Source organism: Heterocephalus glaber, unplaced genomic scaffold (genome assembly GCF_053883595.1).
Source record: "Heterocephalus glaber isolate CG9 unplaced genomic scaffold, H.glaber_assembly_v1.0 deba00001537, whole genome shotgun sequence".
NCBI classification, from domain to species: Eukaryota; Metazoa; Chordata; class Mammalia; order Rodentia; family Bathyergidae; genus Heterocephalus; species Heterocephalus glaber.
In genome coordinates, this window is record NW_028258332.1 from 3,029,519 (window position 1) to 3,047,191 (window position 17,673).

The window sequence follows — 17,673 nt, forward strand, 5'->3', positions numbered from 1 at the left end:
TTCCCAGTGCCGGACCCTGGGCCGGATGCTGTGACAGGCACAAGGATGTGGCTCCCCAAGAGCGCTCAGAAGGCAGCCTTGAGACAGGGCCGTGTGGCTGGGGGTCCGACACGAGGTCCCGCTGGCTCCGGGCCTCCCGGGAAGGGGCGCCCGGGCCTGGGGACCAGGGCGGTGGGCCCAGCGGGACTCCCTGCAGCTCCAAAGAGCCAGCTAAGGGCTCCGGGGCCTCGGACTTCCGGCCTCCAGGCCTGCGGCAGTGTGGCAGTGCTGGCGCCGCCTGGTCCTCACCCGGAGCTCCGGGACGCAAAGTGGGAAATGCAGAAGAGCAGCGGGGGCCAGCCGAGCCGGGCAGCCCCCCTGCCACCGGCCCGGCGCCCCCTGGCGGCCCGCACAGCGCCCCCTGCCGGAGCCCTTAGAAGCCGCCTACACTGCGCTGTTCCCGCAGACCCGCAGCACCAGGAAACCTGGGCTCAGAGTCCTGCAGACCCGAGAGCCGCAACTCAGCCCTGGCTGCCTGCTGGCTTCAGGCGTGGGCTCTTGCTGGGCTGGGCTGGGCTGCCTCGCAGCTCCTCACAGCTGGACCTGCACACGCGTATGTGCACTCCCGTGAACGCCCACGGGGTGGAACTCACACAGGCAGCCCAGGACCGGAGTTTGTTTGGGTCGGCACAGGCACGCACATCCTGCGCGGACACCTTGCTCCTAGGGGCAGATGGTTGCTCGCTCGTTTCCTTTCAGGTGTTCTGTGCACCCGACTTCCGCCCGGAGCCATTCCACGGCAGGCGGCAGGCGGACATCCACTGTTGCCTCTGGGCTGCCGTCTTCTGGCGTGGATAGGTCCGAGCATCTGCCGCAGCACGGCGAGGGCGCCAGTCACAGGTCCCCACCTTCAGGACTCAGAGCTGCACCCACGTCCTATGGCTCTGTAGGCCCAGGTCCAGATGCTGGCGTCGGTGAGGTACTGGCACAGCTTGGTTCCTTTCTGGAGACGTCAGGGCGAGTCTGTCTCCTTCCCAAGCTTTAGGAGGTTACCAGCTTCCCTAAGCTCCTGACCCCTCCTCCGCCCCTAAAGCTGGATAGAGGGGTCTCTCTGCCCCTGGCCTCACTTGCACAGGCTCAGCTGCCTTCGCTTCCCCTCTGGGGCCTCTGTCATTACCCTAACTGCTCCAGAATAATCAGGCAATGACCCTGTCCCAAATCAGCTGACCAGCGACCCTGATGCCACTCACGCCTGCCCGACACATCTGCACCCTAACAAGTTCTGAGAATATTATAGGTTGGATCAAGAATGGCCCCCAAGGCCTGCTGCACCCCCATGGGGCTCGTGGGAGGTGATTGGATCACGAGGTGCTGTGTGCCATCTCCTGGTGAGCCCAGCAGCTGAGCCGGTGTGGGATGGTGGGGCTTGTCCAAGGGGCTGGGTCACTGAGGGGAGGCAAATCTCTCTCCCTGCCTCCTTCCTTTACTCTCCTTACTTCCTGGCCACCATGGTGTGAGCAGCTTTCCTCCAAACCCTTCTTCCATGCCTTTCCGCCAGGGAGCCTGCCAAACACAGACTTGAAACTTTTGAACTATGAGCCAAAATAAACCTCTCTCCATCCAGTTCGTGGGTGCCAGGAATTACATCTCAGCAGTGAGGAGAGTGACTAAGAAGACCAGGACCTGAGCATCTCGGGGATTACTCTGACTCTTCCAGTAACCCATTGATTTCCTGGCCCTCTAACAAGATACCTGATAGTGCTCGACTGAATCTCAGAGCTTGAGGTCTGGGTCATCCAAAGGTCACAAATGCCTTGGCCCAACAAGACAGGAACAGCATCAAGGAGGGCTGAAGTGGCAAAGAGACTTTCCATCCTGTTCTGAGTGGTGTCACTCACGTGAGGGAAGAGCCTATCGTGGTAACCTGGAGTGCTGTCCTCCATCTTTATTTGGAAGTTAAATAAAATTAAAAGAGGTGGCTCTGGATGCAAACTGTGCTGTGCAGAGGACTGTAATGCTGATCATGCCCAAGGCAGGCTGTGAGGGGCTAACCCCACAATTGTCTTGTTTATAAAAGTGAGTCTGGCCGAAGCCTACATGCCAAGGAATGGAATCGCACCCAGATTTCATTCCCACAACTAAAACCTGCTGACTAGAAGGACAGTGCTCTAATTACCACCCTGTATTTTGTCTATTCTGTTCCCAATTTGAGAACACTTTGCCTTGTCCTTTATGAGCCTTGTTTATATTAATTTCCATAGAAACTCCACATAGCTCGCCTTTACCCCAATCACTTGCCAGTAAAAGTCAGCGCCTGGGACTGGCCAGCACCTTTGTCCATTGCACAGGCATTGGTCGTCCTGGCCTCTGCTTTCTCTCTTCTAGTTCTGTCTCTCAGTGTGTTTTTCCTCACACTCTGGTTAGAAGGACACTAGAGACTTACTGCAGGGGTCCCTGGCAGTGCTGATCTGGGGGCCTCCTTCTTCACCAGCTCAGCCAGGCTGGGACCCTGAGGGCTTAGTGTGGGATCTGAATGGCCGGAGGGAAGGACAGAGGCAGCCAGAGATGGCACAGAGATTCCCTGTGAGCCTGTGGACCCAGCAGCAGGAGGCTTGGGGCTCCCCATCACCCCAGAAGGCTCTGTCTACACCCGCTGGAGATGCCGCACTCCTCTGGCCCACAGAGAGACAGGAAAGAGCAAATGGGCCACCTTGGCCGCTGGACCCCAAGCCCAGCATTGGTCTCCTCTTTCTCCTCAGCACCTGGTGCCCGGCCTCCCACCTTCTGGGGTGCAGCTCATGGCTTCCTGTGGACCTTGCTGTGCCCTCTGAAGCCCTCTCTGGACACTTCCCACAGAAGATGCTGCTTGGAGGAACAGCCGAGCAGGCCAATCTCTGACTCACACTCCTGGGATTCTCCTAGAAACACCGCTGGGGGTCACTGAGGCTTGGACCAGCGTGGTCTGCCCCTCGCATCTCCTTTCCCTGCTCAGCTGCTCCCCTTTCTTCCTCCTGCCCCCTCTCCTTTTCTCATCCCTTCTTCTCTTCTCGCCTCTTCCCCTCAGCAAACTCACGATGTAAACAGCTTCAATGCAATAAAGTGAGGGTCTCACACATTTCTGTGCATGTGGGTGTGTCCCACCCCTACCTCACTTTACAGTACTCATCAACATTGCCTAAAACACCTCAGAGAAACCCTAAGGCCTCTGTGGGGAACCATTTCTGATTGATGCACAGCCTGGGGGCACCTGAGGACCCTGTAAGGACACAACCCTGCTGTCTAGCACATGTGCATAGCAGAACACACTGATGGAAGAATGACTTAGCATAGGCAGTCATGCATGTGCAGCACGGTCATGCCAGGACAGGATGATATAATACTTGATAATGGCCAATATAAGGGCCTAAGAATAAAAACATGCTCTTCTCAAGGTTGCTGATGTTGGCTCTGCATGCTTCTTTACCCTGAGGACCTCACCCGTGAACAGACTCCTTCATGTTTCCTCCAGCCCTGACAACCACAAACTCAGCATGTATAGGACCAAATGCTTCCTCTCCTTGGGTCTCCAAAGACCCACTGCCCACCTGGAGTCACGGGTCAGGCACTGCCACTGTCCCCGCTTCCTGCGTCTCACTGAGTGCTGTCACTTTCCTCCCCAAACCTCCTCCATCCCTTCCTCTGCTGCACATCACCAGCCTGCCCTGACTTGGGGACCATGATTTCTCCTCCTTGCTTGCACTGCAAACCCTGAAAGTAAAGCTTGTCTTGTGTGACCTTACAGCCCTGGCACACTGGGCTTTCCTGCTATCTGCTCCTTTGTGGATCCTGTTTCCTACATGCATCCAGGCTGGCCTGTCTGGAGCTTTCTTTCAGATATACTCCACCTCCCCCTGCCTCAGCATCTTCCTGTTTCCATGTCCTCTACCAAAGAGCAGAAAGAATGCTTCGGCTCCTCATGCTCTGGCTCTCTTTTCTTGACCTTGGGATCTCAGCAGTATTCACTACCAAGTGATTTCTCAGTCATCTCCTCGGGATGAGCTCCCTTTACAGTGCCAATGTCTGCTTATACATTGCTGTAGTTATTATTTGATGAAGGGTTACATTACTGTCAGAAGGTGAATTCCACGAAGTCAGCTTGTTTGTGCTTAATTTTATCTCCAGTTCTTCTGGACTTCTGCCCCCTCTTCCCATATATTAAGGTAGAATGTGTTAGGATTTAGAACTAAAATATCCCCCCAAAGTCTCATGTGCTCAGAAGTGGGGCTTTGGAAGGTGAGCAGATCATGAGAATGTCATACTCAGCAGGTTGGTCCACTGGTGATTTCGTAGCCGAATGTGTTGCTAGGAGCAACTGGGGCATGACCTGGAGAGTGTGTCCTGGTCTCCAGATCTCTCCAGTCTCTCTCTTCCTTGCCTTCCATGAGTGGAGCAGCTTTCCTCCACTACTCCCTACCACCATGCCACTTCTGTCTGGAGCCAGCTGACTATAGGCTGAACCCTCTGAAACTGTGAGCCAAAATAAACCCCTTCTCCTTAAATTGTGCATGAAAAGTATTGTCCTTGTGACAAAAAGCTGACCAGTACAATACAATATCTAACAAAAGTTTGCTGAAACGATCTGTTTAAGGGGGAAAGACACTAAGAAGATGGAGCTGGAAAACCCCTGCCTCACTCTGTTTCAGCTGCTATAATAAAGTACCATAGACTGAGTACCAGAAAAAGAAGATAAATTTATTTTTCACAGTTCTCAGGCTAGGAAGGTCACGATCAAGGTGCCCACAGACCCAGGTCTCTGTCACACTATCTGGGGCTCAGAGAGGAAGAGCATCTGTCCCTATGACTGCCCTGGGGGGAAGCAGTAAGGCTTCCCTGGGGCCTACTTTATAAAGGAACCCAGCCCAGCACTGGGGCTCCATCCCCATAGTCCAATCACCTCCCAAACCCACCTCTTGCTCCCATCGAGTTGAGGGTTAGGATTTAAACATGAAATTTGGGAGAAACAACCAGTGAGGCCACAGAACCAGCTACCATTTTGGTGAAGGTTGTGGTGGCCATGGTATGGAGTCAGCCGGAGCCAGTATCCAGCTGTTCGCTAAGGTGAGAGAGCAGGTCAGGGACCTCGCATATTGCATCCTTTAGACAGAAGCATGAGGAACTTGTGCAGTTCGGGGATGAGGTGCATCATTTAGTCCAAGACACAAACGATTATCTGGACAAAGAGCATCAGCGCTGGGTAGACAGCTGCCATGCCGGGCTGAAGCATAGCTGTTCAAGTTCTCTAAGCTCCCCCAAGCCTGGGGTAAAACCAACTTTGCACCAAGGGCACTGTTCTGGTGGAGAGAGAATTTCTGGTGCCTTTTCTCACAATTGTAGCACAAGAGGACCTAACTTCATCTCTCCTGAGGCATGGCCAGAGAGGAGGTAAATGGGTGAAGTTTGGCCCTTACCAGGGCTTCTAAAATTGAGCAGCAAACTGGGATGGAGGGGAGGTTGGAGACGCACAGGGCACCCTCTTCAGGAGCCTCAGCCCATCTCTTCCAGCCAACTCCATGTGCCTATGATGCATCCCCAGGTGGCCCATCTTCCCTTGGAAGACTCTCCTTGAACAACTTAGGTCCAAGTGAAGCCACACAGTCTGTGGAGCCTCCTGCTCAGGCCAAGTGGGGAACAGAGCCCAGGTGGTCCCCGGGAGAAGCTGGTTCCAAGGCAGCAGTGAGTATGAACCACACTTCTGGTTTGTCCACAAGGACCCAGACTGCAGGGCGTGCTCCTGCCTGGTGTGCAGCTGCCAGGGCATCCTCTCTGTCTCGGTCAGAACAATGGGTGTGTGTTGCTGTGCTTTGGAGAAAGTCCATGCACCTGGGTGGTGTAAGGTTCGAGGGCCAGCACACTGCAGAGCTTGGTCATTGGGAGCCAGGCCTTGGGGCAGCAGCGACAAGGCCAAAACTGAGCCCCACAGTCAGAGCAGTCCTAGTCCCTGCCCCTCCCGCCCCTGGATGTTCTGATGGGACAGGAAATCTGGGATGTTTCTCATGAGTGGCAGCCACCACTTCCTGACATTCACTTGTGCCTGGGCCCTATGCTGACCGCCCTTTATGCAGGACCTCATTTGACACTGAAAATCATCCCATGGAGGCTGCAAGAGGAGTGAAAGAATTTGCTGTTTCCCCATTTCTTTGGTGTGTCTAATTGGAATAAATATGAATAAAATGTATATTTTAATTTCATACCAATGAAAATATGATATAGTAAAAATAGCAAAAGAAAAGGAAGAGAAAGAAAGAAAGAAAGAAAAGAAAGAAAGAAAGCAAGAAAGAAAGAAAGAAAGAAAGAAAGAGAGAGAGAGAGAAAGAAAGAAAAATCCCACAATGCCTCTAACACACACAAGGGCCTCAGTAAGCAGATTGCTGGCTCTGGACTGGGGGAGGAGCTTTGGATTTTAACTGCTTCTTTTTTGAGCTTGGAGCTTCTCCCTTGGAAAATGTATCCATAGACATTATGACCCCAAAGGCACCAAAAGATGCATTTGAATCACACGAAAGCTTTGCTCCTCTGAGAACAAGTCCTACCTACAGCCTGCCCCTGAGCAGGGTGACGCTCATGGCCATCCCTTCATGCACCACCAGGGGGCACTGCGAGCAGGGAAATGGCCCCAAGAGAAAGAGCCCCTCCTGGCCTGTAGTAAGGGAGAAGAGCAGTGGAAGGGGGTGGCGGGGGTCGGGACCCTACTCAGAGGCTGGCTGTGAGGGGCAGATGAGGGTGGAGGTCTTCTACCCAGGCCTGATCAACATCTTTAAGAAAGACCAGCTGTGCCGATGCACTCCAGAAGACCTCAGTAGGAGGGTCGTAAGCTCGGGCCCAGTTGGGGCAGCTTAGTAACTTAGGAAGACCCTGTCTCAAAATTGAAAGCAAATGTTTTTAATGAACTGAGGATGTGCAAAAGCCCTGAGTTTAATCCACAGTCCCAAATAAATGAAGACTGTTGTGCAATTTTTATTTACAGTGATTTCACTGTTTTTACAAACTCTCCCCTCTGCTCCTCCAATTCATTATGTGTGTTGAAAATATCTTCTTGCCTTCCTCATATCGGGTCACGGGATCACAGGCTCAGACTTGTACTCTTGCCGCAGCCAGCCCCACTGTGCATGACTCCGCGCTCCCAGGCGGGCTGGGGCCGAGCTCAGAGCAGAAGAGAGGGTCTGCAGGGCCCTGGCATGGGGGACAGTTGCTTCACTGGGTCCCATACAAGCCCCTCCCTGGTCTAAACACTGAGGCCAGAATCGCAGCCTTCACCCCAGCTCAGGCAGTCAGTGCTCCGCCCAAGCCCAGGGGCAGGGGTGCTTTGCCCAGCAGCCCTGGTGCCAGCCAGCCGAGTTTCCCCCGGGCACTGTGGGCATCTCCACACAGACAGCCTCAGGCAGACGCCAGTGTGATGTGGCCCAGCCTGGACCCCTCACAGCTGAGTCCTGGCCTTCAGGGCAGCCACACTTTTCTGCTCACACAGGAGAGGCTGGTGGAAGCCAATTCGTGCCCAGTCCACTGGCTAACTACACTGCCACGGAAGTCCGATCCACAGGTCTGACTGACGTGAGCGCTTAGTGGACACTGGGATAACCTACACCGAGGGGAGAAGCAGTTGGCCTAAGCCCGGGCTCTGAGAGGCCAGGATCCTGACAGCTGGCAGTGGCTGGGGCAGCCAGAAGGACGACACTAAAACCAGTAGGAACCAAAGGCACTGAGTGAAGAAAAGTGCTGTATGATGCCGTCAGTTGGGGCAGAACATGCAGGTAGCTCAGGTCTGGGTCAGTAGTCTTGTGTCATTTAACTACAGCTCCTGAGGAGTATTCCTGGGTATTCCTGAGTATCCTGTATTAACAGACAAGTGGATGGTTTAGAGAAACACTCTCCCTCCTACAAGACACACACTGAAGATGTCAGGGGGAAGATCACCACGTCTACAGCTTACTTCCGGGTCTACAAATGAGCAAAACAGCTCGAATAAATATGACTGCACATTTTATGCTAATTCACTTCATTTATACGGCCACTTCCCCTGGGATCATTGGAAAGAAAACTCTGCTGTTATCTGTTTTTCTTCTTTTTTGTGAGAGTCTTGAATGTCCATGTCTTGTACTCTGAGTAACTACTTTCAAGATAATAATAAGCAGTGTATTAACTATTCTTATCCTCTTATTATTTTATGAAACTTTGTTTCATTTTAACATAAAGTAATAAGAAAATATCTGCATATAATTACAGATTTTTGGGAGAGTACATGGAGATTAATCAAATCAACAACAAATTGTGCTCACTCAGCCTGGAGCAATGGCTCCTGCACCATGGGGTCCTGGTCCTCCCCCCCAAGCCCTCTGGCCTGGTCCACTGTCCACACTGGCACCTGAGTTACAGGAGACCGACGAAGCACAGTGAGGACAGTTAGCAAAGGCAGACTTACCGGCAGGCGTACTCCACCCGGAGCACAGTCCTGTTTAGGTCAAGGATCCCTCCAGGCGGACCTCCCTCGGCAGGCTCCTGGGAGGTGTCCCTGGCCCCCCTGGGCTGCTGTGTGGCTCCCCTGGGTGAGGATGGGAGCCGAGCAGCATCTGAGCTCATCATTCGTGAGGGTTTCCAAAGCCTCCCATCTCTTTCCTACCAAGAATGCCAGAGACTGTGGATGGAGCTGTGGACTGCTGCAGTGGACAGTCACGGCTGGCCACCGTGTGGGCCCTGGGCACTGCTGTGTGACACAGTTTCCCTTGACTCATCCCAGTTCCTGTTCAGTGTTACTGCTTGAGCGGCTTCCCCAGGTGGATGGCAGTGACAGCCCTGTCTTTGTGCCTGTGGATTCTGTGGCCCAGAAGTGTGGAAGAGGCCCCGGCTGGCTTGTTCTCTGATCCTCCTGCCTGTGGCCTCAGCTGGGGCTGTGAGAGTGGCTGGAGCCCTGGGCAACACCTCTGACCCATGTCTCTGCGGGCCGAGATGCTGGACTCCAGCCCTGGGCTTGGCTGGGCTTTCCACCTCCCTGGCAAAGCTGCTTCCTAATGACCTCTGCAGTGTCGTGCGGCACCGCTCGGCCCACACTGTCTTGGTGAAAAGGCCCAGGTCCCAGCCCGGCATTCAAGCAGAGGAGACCTGGCCGCCCCTCCCGGGGGAGTGTCCTGGAGACAGCAGCCCTAGGACCGCCCACCCTCCACAGCCGGGTCTCTGCTTGATCTGCTGCCCCCAGGGCCCCACGCCTGCTCCCTCCACCAGTCCCCGTGCCCTCACATTGGGGCAGAAGGTTCCCCTCGAGCCCCACCAGTGACTCTCTGGGTCTGTGAAGGAAGGGAACTCTTAATCTCATCATGCTGATTACTTTTTACTGCGATTTCTAGTTTTGAGCAGTGAAACAAAAAAGATGATCAGGAAAAACACCAGATTCCACAGTTCTTGTGTCCTCGGGGTTTGGGAAGACAGATGAGCCCAGTGACAGTGCCAAGCCTGAGACAGGTGACTGTCACCTTGGAGCTCTGGCCCCAGGCTCCAGCACCCAAACCAGCTGCCCACAAGCTTGTCTGGTGAATGACCCGCTGCTCTGTGTCCTCAGAAAGAGCAAACCTGGAGGGATAGGGTCCCTCTGTGTGGCTGGGTACCTCGGGCCTCCTGTAGGGCCAGGAGCCCAGGGAAGGCTTCTCCATGGCAACAGCATCAGTACCCACTCAGCCTGGGCCAGGGGACTTGGCACAGGAGAAATTCACTGCTCTATCAGGCAGGAGACTGAGGTTTCAGGAAGGCCACCACTTGGGATTTCCTGTCAGGTACACAAAGGTTCCCTTAGGCTTCCAGGTCATCCAAAATGTCCTCTCCAGTTGTGTTAATCAGGTTTCCCCTTGCTAGAACATGACATATGACACCCACTTTTCCTAAAGGAAAAGAGGTTAACTGGACTTACGGTCTCAGGGAGTTCAGTCAGTGGTCAGCAGGCTCTGAAGCAGAAACAAGATGGTGGCAGGGTGTGGAGGAGGAAGGATGCTTAGTTCCTGGTAGCCAGGAAGCAGAGCACAGGGACAGCGCTGGAGGGAAGGGGAGAAGGGAGCAGATAGGGACCCCGCGTTGCACTCCCAGCCCACACGGACATGCCAGAAGGTGTTCTCCCACCCCCGCTCTGATGCCTCTGGGTCCCCAACTCATCTCCTCGAGCTCCAGACCCTTCTCTAGACCACTGGGAGCCTGGACTCCAACAGAGTGGTCATGGTAGATAAAGAATCCTCCCATGTGCAAGGTCTCCTGGAGAAACCAGCAAGCCTGGGTGCTGAGCTGTTGGAGTGTCCCCCAGAACCTGAAAAGTAGCTTCCCAAGCTCTCAGGAAGACAGCAGCAGGCACCCAGGTTGCCAACCCTCCAGCTCTCTGAGTTCAACCCAGAAGTTCAGTGAAAAGCACTGCCTCTTTCCTAGGGTGGAGAACGTGGTGCAGAGAAGACACCAGACCATCCAGACCAGGATCTGGGATATATCTGCACAGGACTGACAGCCACGGGTGGCCACAGTGCATTGGCCACGGGTGGAAGTCAGACTGAGAACCCCAAAATGAGCAAGCTGGGGCCTCAGACATGGTCTGGAGGGCTCAGACCTCACCCCTGAAGCCCAGGAAACCAGCTCTGCCCCACAACGCCTGAGATGCTATCCAACCAGCCATGCATTGCAGTGTGGAACTTAAGCAGGAAGGATTCGAACACATTTGTAAATATGTAATAAAAATGCTTCCTGTTTTAAAAACTTTGCCAATATAAAGCAAAAATATATTTCAATTATCTTCCAAATTACAGTAGACCCTGGAATGATGACAGGCCTGTCATACATACAAACAACTTGGGTTACTACCAGAATTTTAGATTTAATTTAGGAACAAAGTTTTGAGTTACAACCTGCATGCTGGTTGCTTGTGGTTCCTGATGGTCTCAGATACATATTTAACCCTAAAGAGCTCTGGAAGGAACATGACAACATCCTCTCCTGTGCGGGGTTAATTGAGAAATCCTGGGCCAGTGTCTCTCTGAGGACACTGAGATCTGCTTGTGAGCAGGAGAGAGGCTTTGAGGGCTGTGCAGAGGAGTCTGAGCCTTCAGCTGACCAACTTGAGTTGTAACTAGCCCCGTTGCATGAATTGAGTTTGTAAGTCAAGGGTCCACTGTAGCTTATGTGTGACATTACAGACCTCTATGACATCACATGGATGTTACAAACTCAGCAGTGTTATGGCCAGGGATTTAGCTCAGTGGTTCTGGCGCCTGCCTCACAAGCGCAAGGTCCTGAGTTCAATCTCTGGTACCAAAAAAATAAATAAACAAACTCAGCAGTGTGGACCGCCAAACACACAAGCACACATACATGCAAACCACTGCAGACACATTTGGACACAGTGTCCGTTTGTACTCAGGGTTTTTACAATATTCTTCTTGTGATAAAGAGCAACTTTGAAAACTGTGCCTACTAACTGTGTCTAGGAATAGATGGAGAGACTGGAGGCCCATCAAAGTGATGGTTTACTGGGAGTCAGTAACCAAGAGGTGGTCAAAATGTACCCTAGACTGAAAACTTTCACGCTAAAATCAGGAACAAGACAAGGATGACCACTATCACCACTCCAGTTTAATATTGGTCTTGAAACATTAGCCACAGCAATTAGACAAGAGAAAGAAATAAAAGAAATAAAAATAGGAAAGGAAGAAGTTAAACTGTCATTATTTGCTGATGATATGATACTTTACATAGAAGACCCAAAAAACTCCACCAAAAGACTTCTAGACTTTATTTACAGATTCAGTAGAGTAGCTGAATGTAAGGCCAACACTCAAAAACAATAGCCTTCTTATGCACAAATAACAGACTCACTGAGAGAGAAATTAGGGAAACAATTCCTTTCACAATGGCATCCAAAAAAATGAAATACCTAGGAATCAACCTAATAAAGGAAGCAAAAGACCTCCACACTGAAAACTACAGCACTCTGAAAAAAGAGATTGAAGAGGATATAAGAAAATGGAAAGACATCCTGTGCTCCTGGGTAGGAAGAACCAATATAGTGAAAATGGCCATACTTCCAAAACTGCTATATAATTTAATGCAATGCCAATTGAAATTCCAACAATATACTTCACAGAACTAGAGAAAACAATCCAAAAATTCATTTGGAACCAGAAGAGACCTAGAATAGCAAAAGAAATTTTAGGCAACAGAGATATGGCTGGGGGTATTACAATCCCCAACTTGAAACTATACTACAAAGTTACTGTGATAAAAACAGCATGGTATTGGCAAAGAAACAGACCCAAGGATCAATGGAATAGATTAGAAGATGCAGAAACAACTATAGATATGCTCAGCCACCTCATCTTTGACAAAGGAGCCAACCATCCTCATTGGAGGAAAGATAGCCTATTTAATAAATAGTGTTCGAAAATCTGGATTTCAACCTGCCGAAGATTAAAACTAGACCCATACCTATCACCATGCACTAAATTAAGATCTAAGTGGATTAAAGATTTAAATATTAGGACAGAAACACTAAATTTTCTGGGAGATAAGTTAGGTAGAACTCTTGAAGACAGTGGCATAGGAAAAGACTTTATGAATAAAACCTCAGTGGTACGGGAACTATCCCAAAGAATCAACAACTGGGATCTCATCTTATTAAAAATCTTCTGTACTGCAAGAGAAACCAACAACAGAGCTAAGAGACAACCTACAATGTGGGAAAAAATTTTCAACAACTGTACCTCAAAGGACTACTATCTAGAATATATAAAGAACTGAAAAAAATCAAACCCCCCAAATTCAAAGACCCAATTCAAAAATAGGCATCTGAAATGAACAGACATTTCTCAGACAAAGAAGTAAAAGCAGCAAATAAAGATGAAAAAATGTTCAACATCACTGGTCATTCAAGAGATGCAGAAGAAAACAACACTGAGGTTCCACCTCACCCCAGAAAGAATGGCTGCTATTAAGAAATTAACCAATAACAAATGCTGGTGAGGGTGTGGAGAGAAAGGAACCCTTCTCCATTGCTGGTGGGAGTGCAGACTGGTGCAACCACTGTGGAAATCAGTATGGAGTTTCCTCAAAGAACTAGGCTTAGAGGACCATTTGACTCAGCTACCCCCCTTCTGGGTATCTTCCCAAAAGAATTAAAAGAATCATACCACAGCGATATATGTGCATCCATGTTTATAGCGGCACAGTTCATATAGTGAAAGCTTGGAAACAGCCCAAATGCCCATCAACCGGAATCTGGATAAAGAAGATGTGGGGTTTTTTTTTAATAAAATGGAGTACTACTCAGCCATAAAGAACGAGAAACTAGAGACATTTATAGCTAAATGGACGCATATTGAGGCCATCCTCTTAAATGAAATAAAGAAGACACATATCTGTAAGTGAGATTCTCTAGTGTGAGAAACTAAACGTGTAATTAAGGATACACATGGATGAAATAGCCTAATAACACATTTCTTGGATTGTGTTTCCATCGCGTGTCATGTGACTGTATCAAAATTTAAGTTAGGGAGAAGCTTGGCTTATGTGGAGTCTGCTAGCTAATTGGAGATTTTTTCCAGACCACTATTTGTTCAATGTTGGTTTTGGGGATCTTTCTGAAACAAATCACATCCTCTGGTGTCTTGCTGGTGCTTGAGATGTTTTTCTAAGTTATATGGAAAAACGTTGAAGTCCTTTTCAGTTTTGTTTTGGTTGAGTTCTACTGTATTTGAATATTATTGTAGTTTTTTTCCCTTTGCATTGTTCTTCTTTGTATGGTTTTAACTTTTTGTATGTGTGTGTGTTTAATAATAAAATTATTTTAAAAATTTAAAAAAATGTACCCTGGATATTTAAAATTTAAATATGATTACAGTAAAAGACACACCACCATGAGTCCCCCTCAGAAAACTGCCCTTCACTTCAAGCACACTTGTACCATGGTTCTTACCACTCTCTGAAGCAGCTCTGGAGTCCTCCCTCATCCATGTCTTTACAAGGTGTGATCGAAGATGTATGAATGCAGCTGCTGAGCCCCATCCAACGGGAAGGTGGGCTCATGAAGGCATCCCAGTGCCTCTTGTCCACCAGATCTGCTCCCATGTGCCTTCTGACTCTCCCCCAACGTCAAAACGACCATGAAAGGTAAATGTTTCTAATCCATTCAGGACATAGAAGCAGCCAGGACAACACACCTAAAGACACTCAGGAAAGAGGACTCCAGAGCTGCTGCAGAAAGTGGCAAGAACCATGGGATGAGTGTTTAAACTGAGGAGGGTTCTGAGAGTGATTCATGGGAAGTGTCTTTTTCTGTAATGCATTTTTTAAAATGTAAGTCTTCACTGTACTTTTCAGTCTCACCTCCTTTGTGTTTTTACAATGTTTAGCCCATCTCCCCTTGGTCCGCATTTGCTTCACTTGCTGTTTGTACTCCGCCCCTGTATTTTTCTCCTTTTCCCTCACTCGGTGTCAGCAGCTGTGGGTGTGCAGCCTGGCAGGTGGTGGGGCACCCAGCTATGAGGGCCTAGGCGGCCCTCTGGGGCGAGCTGCCCAGGCACTGCCACGCCTTGGCCAGGCACCAAAGGTCAGCAGCTCACATTTCAACAAGGGCAATTTAAAAAAAATAACTCCCTTCACATTTATAAATATCAATTTGGCCTTTTTTTAATAAAAATAAAGCTTCTATTTGGAGAAGGAGCTGTGAAATTATTGCTTTACTGCAGAAATAATGACCAGGAAGTCACTCGTCTGCCCGCGTCACCAATGCCACCCCTCTGCCTGGCAGCCCTCCCCTGTGTGCGTCACAGCGCCAGACAAAGGATTCCAGCCTCAGGCGCCTCTGTCCTCCGAGCGCTCAGACTCAGCACCCAGCAGGTCCCCAGCTGCTGCAGGCCGTGCCCTGGCTCTGGGCGCGGGAGCCCCAGCCCATCCCTCCCTGGCTAGGCGTTCATAGCCTGCTTGCTTGGGAGCCCTGGGGAGCGAAGCCCGAGGCCTTAGCCTGGCCACCTCACAGGCTCTGTGTCCACTGTGGTCAGCGATGCGAGGGTGAAGGGATCTGGCGTCCGCTCCGCGTGCCGGGAGCCCGTCCTCTCCCGGGCTTTAATTTCCCAACTGCCATTTCCCAAGGGAGAGCCAGGCTCCTGCTCCCTGGAACTTGGCCCAATGCAGAATCGCCTTTTAGTTTGGCCTCTCAGCCCCTCCATGGTCCCAGCGAGCAGGGGTGCGTGTGACATGGACACTGTCCTGGCCGAGAATTTGAACTGCTGTGACATGGGCTCACCTGCCCCACCTCCCAAGGCCTCCTCCCCAACCTTCACCCTCCTGTGGTATTTTTGCTGGTCATTAATGTGCACAGGAGACCTAACTGGGGAGGCGGCTGCCAGAGAACAGGGACCGAACCCTGCCCGTAGCCCGGACTGACTCATCGCAGCTCGCCCAAAAGTGCCTGATTTTAATACTGAAAGCCTTGCCCATCCAGGAAGGCCCCTCTCAGTCCCGGGGAGCGGCACAGTCAGTTACCCTGACTCGGGGCAAGTTCTGAGACCCCCGCAGGGAACCCACCGGACCGGGCTGTGGAACCATCCCAGGGAAAAGCCCCGCACCTGCACCGGGCTCATCCGCAGGCAGCCGCCAGGGGGCAGCAGAGGACTGTGCGTCTGCGATGTCCACAGACCGGCAGGGCGATCGCCCAGACTCAGGCGGGCGCCTACCCCGGCCTCCTCCCCCGGCCTCCTCCCCCGGCCTCCTCGGCCCAGGACGGCAGGAGATGTCCTCCGAGGGGACGCGAGGCCAGCGCCCGTCTCGCAAACCCGCTTTCTGCCCTGAGTGTACGAAATGCCTGCTGCGCTGGCTCTGCTGTGCAGGTATCGCCAAAGCCTCCTGGTCGGTTCTCACTGCCTTTGAAGGATGAAGGTTTATCTTCGGTCAGCAGAAACGAAAGCTGTCGTGTTGGAAGACAACTGTAGGAGAACGGAAAATGGCGCTGTCCTCAGCAGGGCCTTGGAGAGGAGCGAGGGCCTTCACATCTGCTCTGGACCGTGCCCAGGTTGGACAGCTGTGAGCCTGGTGACAGAGCCCACACATCAGCAGGGGCAGGAGTGTGTCATCGGCAGGAGGCGACCAGGGGCAGGGACAGCCATCCAGCCAGTGGGACCTCGGGACGGGAAGGTCCAGGAAGGCCCGCCCGGGCTCAGCTGGCTCCTCTGTGGCCCACAGACCTGTCCTGGGCCAGGCCAGGCCGCGAGGCTCTCTGCTGGGTGGGCATTCCCGGGGCCATTTGGCTGTGTTCCCCTTCGTCCCAGGGCCGCCTTAACTCAGGACCAAGACATTCCAGGCTCAAAGCAGCAGCAGTGTAAGCCCCGGGTTCCGGAAGGCAGGAGTCCGACATCCAGGGCTGGGAGCCCTGCTCCCCTGGAGGCCCGAGGCTCTCCCAGTGGCTGGTGGAGCCTGGTCCTGCTGGGCCTCCCTGCTGGGCTGTCCTTGGCTGTGGCCCTGTCTTCTAGCCGCCCCTCAGCCTCATGCCTCCTGTGTCTCTTCCTAGGGCACAGACTCTGGACTGAGGGCCTGTCCTGCTGCAGGAGGATCTCACCTGCCCCTCGTCTAATCCATCTGCCTGGAGTGGGCCCGAATCTCCCTGAAAAGGCTTCCCCACCTGCTCTCTGCTCTGCAGAGGACGCACAGTCACCATCAACACCTTTAACTCAGTGGGTCAGACAGATGGAACATGTTGACTGCTTTGAAAATACTAGGATCTCCAGACTGTGGATCCAGAGTGCAGATCAGGTGTGCATGCCCTCTGTGACACACCAAGCTGGTGCCCATCAGAGGGCACCCTCGCTGATTTTCTAGTCCCAACCTTTCTTCTCTGACTTGGAGGAACAGGACAAGGAAGGGCAAAGCAAAGCAGGCCAAAAGTTGTGAGTCTCATTTCCTAACCAGGCTGCCACCTGCGCATACCCCAGAAACAGAGCTATGTCACCACCACCAGTTCACGGGTACTGGAAGGCCTGCTGCAGCATCAGACCCGAGGTGGTGGCCATATGCTGTGTCCTCCTTTAACGTCTGGAAGAGTCAGGGGTCTAGAATGACCTGACTGCAAGTTCCGGTCCCCAACCTGCTCTTGTGCACAGGGCTCTGCCCAAGCAGCCCCTCATCAAAGGGCCTGGGGCTCCTGCTTGCTCCTGGGTGCAGGGTGTCAGCTCCCTGCCATCCACAGAGTCAGAGCTGTCCGAGATCCGGGGGCATCACCTCTTTCAAGCACCTGTTTGCTCACTGCTCCCCAGAGTGGCCCTGTGTGGCCCTGTGTGGCCCTGTGTGGCGTATTCAGCCTTCCATCCCCTGGCTGTCAACACAGGTGACCAAGAAACTGCCGGCAGTGAGCACTGTCGCTGCACTGTGTGCTGGCCTTCCCCCCCACCCTGGGCAGGCGTCCCTGCTCCTCAGTGGCCTGAAGAGGAGGAGACTGAGCTGTGGCCCCAGCAGGTCCTGCAGAGCTCCTGAGAGATGGCACAGCATGCACATCCACAGGACGGTGCTCTACCCAGGCAAGGTACCCGGTGGTCTCCCTCAGGGGGCTGAGAGGACAGACACAGGCCTGCAGGGCCACTCAGAGGGCATCTGAGCCACAGGAGGACACGGCATGGAGGTGACTAGCGGGCTGTCCTGGCCCCCAGCCACCCT

General features: G+C 52.2%; 1 long non-coding RNA gene across 1 annotated transcript; it reads right to left on the reverse strand.

Moving 5' to 3' along the window:
• Positions 1-6,969: 6,969 nt before the first annotated feature.
• Positions 6,970-11,110, reverse strand: LOC147824597 (uncharacterized). The gene is made up of 3 exons (XR_015442183.1): positions 10,884-11,110; positions 9,911-10,031; positions 6,970-7,845 (listed from the first exon to the last, which is right to left on the reverse strand). It is a non-coding gene; the product is annotated as an uncharacterized LOC147824597 (long non-coding RNA).
• Positions 11,111-17,673: the final 6,563 nt, after the last annotated feature.